Here is a 7,291-nt window from a genome sequence, read left to right on the forward strand (position 1 = left end):
CGCCCAGAATCCTAACCACTAGGCCACCAGGGAACAGAATATGTATATATATTTTGGCTGCAGGCTTGTGGGATCTCAGTTCCCCGACCAGGGATTGAACCCAGGCCACAGCAGTGAAAACCCAGATTCCTAACCACTAGGCAACCACTGGCTGTTGATGCCAGCTGTTGGCCAGGAACTCAGCTGGGGCAGTTGACCAGCCCACCTGAATGCAGCCTCTCCATGGTGTAACTTGGGCTTTCACCCAGCTTGGTGGCAAGTGCAAACATCCCCAAAGAACAAGGTGGAAGTGCAAGGCATACTTTATGAAGTGACTTAGAAGTCACCTCTGCTGCACTCTGTTGGTTAAGGCAGAACAAAGGCCTTCAAGGGGAGGGGACATAGATTCCACCTTTAAATGGGAGGAATGTTGAGGTCATTTTATAAAAACAACATGTGTGTTGAGAGATATTTCTGTGGCCATCTTTGGAAAACACAATCTGCTACAAGCCAACTATCCATCGACAGGAGAATGGATAAACCTAGTGTGGTATAGTCATTATTATGGAATACTATACAACAATGAAGATGACAAACAACAGCTATATGTAATAATGTGGATGAATTTCACGAACATAATGCTGAGCAAAAGAAACCACGTGAAGGAATACATATTGTTTAATTTCAGTTATAAATTTTAAAAAACATAAGCAAAATTATAGTGTTTTAAGATACAGGCTTAGGAAGAGCAGCAGTTAGAAGGGCAGTTTCTGGGAATGCTGGTCATTCATCTTCTTGACTTAGGTGGTAATTACATTAGTGTTCACTTTGTGATAAATCATTAAGGTGTACATTTTTGTTTGGAGCACTTTCTTGTGTCTTATATTTCACAAGAAAAAGGGTAAGAACTTAATCTTCTGGCACTGAAAACTAAGTTTATTTGAAAAAGAATTCACTCTGAACTTTAGAAATGATACCCAGCAAACCAACAGAACGTTAGACTCTATCTCCATCTCTAAAAATTCTGCTGGGTTCTTTTTAAGTTATACATGTCTTCTTACCTTGTTAAAATCAACATGCAAAACCATTTCGTGTCATGGTTTTTACATTGCACTATAAAGATAGTTTACATACATGTCATTTTTTAAAGCTACCTAGTATTTCATTGTTTACATATCATAAGTTTTCTTAGCTATTTTCATATCTTTGGGGCTATGAGTAACTTCAAATTCTCTAGATCATCATCGTTATCACTCACCTTATTAAGAACTCCCTAGATCCTAGGCACTGTAAATACAACTTTTCATTCATCATCTCACAGCAACCTAATGAGACAGGCACGACTTTTATTCCCATTTTTACTGCCGAGGAAACTGAGACTTAGGTTATGTAACTTGTAAGTTTCACAAAGTATAGGTTCCACAAACAATTCATACCTTGGCAAACACATTCCAGAGCACTTCCTCTCAACCCCTTTGACTTAATACTTGCTTTGGACTCCTCCCACTCTGCCCCAGGACATTTTTTCCCTTGAGATTTCCAAAAGTGGAATTGCCAGGTCAAAAGACGGAAACAATTTTAGAATATTCCAGATTGTTCTCTATACGCCCTGAACCAAAGTACACTGATATCAGGAGGGTTTAATAAAGGGTCAGGATCATGTCAAGTTTATGGATTCCAATTTTAGAGTCTCTCTGTATGACTTCCCTCACCAAAATGGTATGGGCTAGGGAATACCTAAATATTATTCTCTATACTTGACCTATTTAGTATATCTTAGAGGGTCTTGTTTTCCCTTTCTTAATTGTTTTGTTTGACTATCTGTACCCGGGAGGAAATAATTAGGTATTTCCCCTTAGTGGTTGTTGTTGTTTTTTTTTTTTTTGGCTGTCCTGTGTGGCTTGAAGGATTTTAGTTCCCCGACCAGGGATTGAACCCAGGCCCTCTGCAGTGACAGCGCCAAGCCCTAACCACTGGACCACAGAAAATTCCCAAGAAATAGGTATTGTGACCCCCTTTTTTAGAGCAGATTTTTTTCTTCATAACGATTCCTCTTTTCTACCACAGAACCTTTCACTGAGTTACTATCCAATAGTATTCCTTTAAGTTTTCTGTGACCTTTTAATAAGAAAAAGCCACATTTCTTCATCTCATAAAACTCTACTGCAATCATTGCCATCATATTACTCATTGCTTTTTTTTTTTTTTTTTTGGTACGTGGGCCTCTCATTGTTGTGGCCTCTCCCGTTGCGGAGCACAGGCTCCGGACGCGCAGGCTCAGCGGCCATGGCTCACGGGCCCAGCCGCTCCACGGCATGTGGGATCTTCCCGGACCGGGGCACGAACCCATGTCCCCTGCATCGGCAGGCGGACTCTCAACCACTGTGCCAACAGGGAAGCCCTACTCATTGCTTTTTAGATAAAGAGTCATGTAATGACAACCTTCTAGAATTCAATGTCAAGGGAAAAGTTTGTTTCTTCCCATAAAATAATATACTTCCTTTGATCACACAGTGATAATTATATAACCTAATGTGTCTTTTTAATTTTTTGCCTTAGTTGCAAGTACCTCTAATCCAAATTTAAAGTTCAGCCATCATAATGATCCCATCCTGAGTTTCTGATATTAAAATGTAAGCTTCCCCCAAAATAAATTAGTTAATTTAAAAAATAAAATGTAAGCTTCCAGGAGGCAGAGGTGTTGTCCATTTTGTTCCTGTTGCAGGCACAGAACTCCAGGCAGAGGGAAATAGCTCAAAAGCTTTATACATATTGGGAAGGAGACTCTTTCTTTGTTTTTTGGCCATGCCACACTGCTTGTGGGATCTCAGTTCCCCAACCAGGGATTGAACCTGGGCCACGGCAGTGAAAGCACTGAATCCTAACCACTAGAGCGTGAGGGAACTCCAGAGACTTTATGTATATATGGAATCTAAAACAAAAAAAGTGGTTCTAATGAACCTAGGGGCAGGACAGGAATAAAGACACAGACATAGAGAATGGACTTGAGGACGCGGGGAGGGGGAAGAATAAACTGGGACGAAGTGAGAGAGTGGCGTGGACATATATACACTACCAAATGTAAAATAGATAGACAGTAGGAAGCAGCTGCATAGCACAGGGAGATCAGCTCAGTGCTTTGTGACCATCTAGAGGGGTGGGATAGGGAGGGTGGGAGGGAGACGCAAGAGGGAGGGGATGTGGGGATATATGTATATGTATAGCTGATTCACTTTGTTATACAGCAGAAACTAACACACCATTGTAAAGCAATTATACTCCAATAAAGATGTTAAAAAAATAAAAATAAAAACCAACATAGAGCTTCCCTGATGGAACAGTGGTTAAGACTCTGCCTGCCAATGCAAGGGACATGGGTTTGAGCCCTGGCCAGGGAAGATCCCACACACTGCAGAGCAACTAAGCCCATGCGTCACAACTACTGAGCCTGAGCTCTAGAGCCCGCGAGCCACAACCACTGAGCCTACGTGCCACAACTGTGTGCCTAGAGCCCGTGCTCCACAGCAAGAGAAGCCACGACAATGAGAAGCCCGCTCACCGCAACTAGAGAAAGCCCGTGCGCAGCAACGAAGACCCAACACAGCCAAAAATAAATAAATAAATTAATTATTTATTTAATTAATTAAAAAAAAAACCAACATAGAAGATTCTGGTATCAGATATGACAGCAAGATTTAAGTTTGATCACCTAGACTGGTGATTAAATACATCAGTCACTAGCCTCAGGTGGCTACTTAAACTTAATTTAAATTAATTTAAATTAAATAACATTAAAAATTCAGTTCCTCAGTTGCACTAGCCACATTTCAAGTGCTCATTGACCACATGTGGCTATTGCCTACTGTGTTGGACAGAGCATATATAGAATGTTTCCATCGCTGCAGAAAGTTGTTTTGGACAGGGCTGATCTAGACAGCTTGGGTTTATGATGCTTTTCTTTTATTATTTTTTAAAATATTTATTTATTTATTTATTTATTTAGGCTGTGCCGGGTCTTAGTTGCGGCACGTGGGATCTTCGTTGTGGCATGCATGCTGGATCTAGTTCCCCGACCAGGGATCGAACCCGGGCCCCCTGCATTGGGAGGACAGAGTGTTACCCACTGGACTACCAGGGAAGTCCCATATGAGGCTTTTCCTTTAGATAAGCATAGTACAGTGAAACGTTGTATTAACTCAGACTGTCATAGCAAGATACCAGACTGGATGGCTCGAGAAACAGAAACCTATTTTCTCACAGTTCTAGAGGCTACAAGTCCAAGATCAAGGTGCCAGGGTTGATTTCTGTTGAGACCTCTCTTTCTGGCTTGCAGACAACCAACTTCTTGCTGTGTCTTCACATGGCCTTTCCTCTGTACACCTGCAGGCGGGGAGGGCGGGGGGAGGGAGAGAGAGAGATGGGGAGACAGCTGGTTCCTCTTCCTTTTCTTATAAGGGCACCAATCCTATTGGATTAGGAAACCACTCTTTTAACCTTAATTACCTCCATAAAGGCCCTATCTCCAAATACAGTCACACTGGGGGTTTGGGCTTCAACATATGAATTTTGGGGAACACAGTTCAGTCTGTAACAAAGTTTAAAAAGAAGGAGAAGGAAGAAGAGGAGGAGAAGGAGGAGGAAGAGGAGGTCAGAGCCCGATGATGAGGGCCTCCTGTGCTATGCTAAGCAGTTGAAACTCTATCTGAAGCAGAAGGGGAGCCACTATAACGGTAAGGAGGGAGTCTGTGTGATTGAAATGTGCATCTCAGAAACAACAGCAAGTTGACAGTAAGGAGGGTGGGTTGAAGTTGGAGAGGGGCTTGGAAGAATGGAAGCAAGGGGCTTCCCTGGCGGCGCAGTGGTTGAGAGTCCGCCTGCCGATGCAGGGGACACGGGTTTGTGCCCCGGTCCAGGAAGATCCCACATGCCGTGGAGCGGCTAGGCCCGTGAGCCATGGCCGCTGAGCCTGCGCGTCCGGAGCCTGTGCTTCGAAACGGGAGAGGCCACAACGGTGAGAGGCCTGTGTACCGCAAAAACAAACAAACAAACAAACAAAAGAATGGAAGTAGGTAGTTAGTCCAGTGCTGAATTTCCTCCCGTTTACCCAAAGGAAGCTCACTGGAGAGTTGAAAACTCTTTCATTGAAGCCTCTGGATTCTACAGGTGCAGATCGAGGTTGAGGGGGCATGTCTGGCCACCCTAGAAGCAGGCTAGTCAAATGGTTGAGACCAAACTATGGTCAGAAATTTCAGCATTCACATCTTGACTCCATCCTTTATTACCAATTGACTTACAGTTGGTTGCTCACCTTTTCGAAGCATTAATGTCCTCCATTGTGGAAAGAGACTGATTATTTCATAGCATTGTTCTAAGGATTAAATTATGTAATGTAGGGAAAAGCATTCTGCTTAGAGTCTGTTTAGTATTTAGTGCTCAATATATTTTGGGCATTATTACTACTGGGGATATATTTCCTAGATTTACTCTCAAAGGATTACAGAAAATAGGGTGTTTGTTTGTTTGTTTAAATGAATCTTGTCCATCTCTAGATTGTGTGTGTGTGGGGGACAGTATGTGTTCAAGTTCTCCACCACACAGGAGTCACCTTTAAGGTTTTCTAAGTCTCCTTCCATTACTAATGGCAGAGTGAACATGAGTTTTAGAGTCACAAGAACTAGTGTCAAATCCCTTCTCTACTATTTCTCTAGCTGTGTGACCTTCAACAAACATCCTACTTGAATCTATAGTTCCTTACAGGTGAAATGAATATGATAATACTTTTCTGTCATTCATTTATTTTGTTGTATTTTATTTGGCTGTGCCGAACAGCATGCAGGATCCTAGTTCGCCGACCAGGGATCAAACTCTGTGCTGTCTGCAGTGGAAGCGTGGAGCCTTAACCACTGGACCACCAGGGAAATCCCTGTCGTTCATTTATTCACAGATACATACTGAGCAGCTGTCTGTGCCAGGCATGGCCTCAGAATTCCACTGTAAGGAAATGAGGCACAGTCTGATGACATTTTCAAAGGGAAAGAGACAATGATACTACAATCTCATAAGTGCTCAGACAGATCAAGAGTAGGAGAAAAAACAAAACAACCCTACCCTGAGGAAAAGCATTCTTCTCAATGCCTTCCAGGGGAGACATTCTGATTTCTAAGTGGGGAGTTGAAAGATGGGGAACCGGGAAGTGAGTCAGGGCAGGGAGGAGGAAAGAGGGATGGAGAGAGTGCTCCAGGCAGACGGAAAAGTAGGCACAAAGCCCTGGAGGCCAAGGAGTGTGGTCTTGAAAGGCCAAAACCAAGTTCACTTGGCCTGGGCGCACTGTGGAAGGATAGAGCTGTGAGAGAAGAACTGGTGTAGAGAAATCACGCGAGGGGCTTAGGGAGTAGAAAGACCTGATCAGGTCTGCATTTTAGAAATATCACTTAGGCTGCAGTAGGAAGAATGGGTGGGGTGTAGGTAAAGGAAGCTCCCTGATGTCAGGGAGCTCTATTATAAGCCTAGTGCAGCGACCTGGGTGAAAATATGTCAGGCTTAAGCAACAGGAGATACTTAATAATAATCACAGCAAATTTAACACATATATCCAGGCAGTGTTCTATGCGTTTAGCATATACTAACGCATACAATCCTCAAGACCAGGACAACCCTAGGAGGTAAGTCCTAGTACCATCTTTATTTTACAGAGGAGAAATCCATGGAACAGAGATACCACACAGCCTGCTCAAGGTTATATAGTGTTAGGATGTGAACCCAGGAAGTCTTGCTCCAGGTCGGGCTTATGTGCTACACTGCACTGCTGTAGATCTAACAGATTTCCAAGATTGACTAAGAATTAAGGAATGAGGTAGAGAGAGGGGTCACAGATGATCTCCAGATTCCTGGCTTGTAACTGGCTAGCTTTTCATCTCATTATTTGGGCTGAGACACATACCAGGGAAGAGGAGGCTAGGGAGGAAAGATAATGAGCTCCTTGTGAGACATGTTGAATTTGAATTCCCAAGGTGACAGCCATGGGCAGATATCCAGAGTATCTTTGTACATATGGGTCTGGAGCGCAAGGGAGTTATTTTAACAGGAGTTATCTATTTGGTAATCATTAGCATGCAGCCATGAGAATGGATTAGATGTCTCAGGAAGAATGTTTTGCACTAGAAAAGAAGATACTTTGAGAAGAACCCAGGGGAACATCAACATTAAGGGGTAGGCAAAAGGAGAGTCATTTACAATGGAGATGAGGAGGAATAGCTAGAGAGATGGGAGGAATATAAGAAATATGGGAAGGAAAGAGACATTTCAGGGAGTA

This window comes from Mesoplodon bidens, assembly GCF_964165515.1.
Source record: "Mesoplodon bidens genome assembly, chromosome: 9".
In the NCBI taxonomy this organism is placed as follows: domain Eukaryota; kingdom Metazoa; phylum Chordata; class Mammalia; order Artiodactyla; family Ziphiidae; genus Mesoplodon; species Mesoplodon bidens.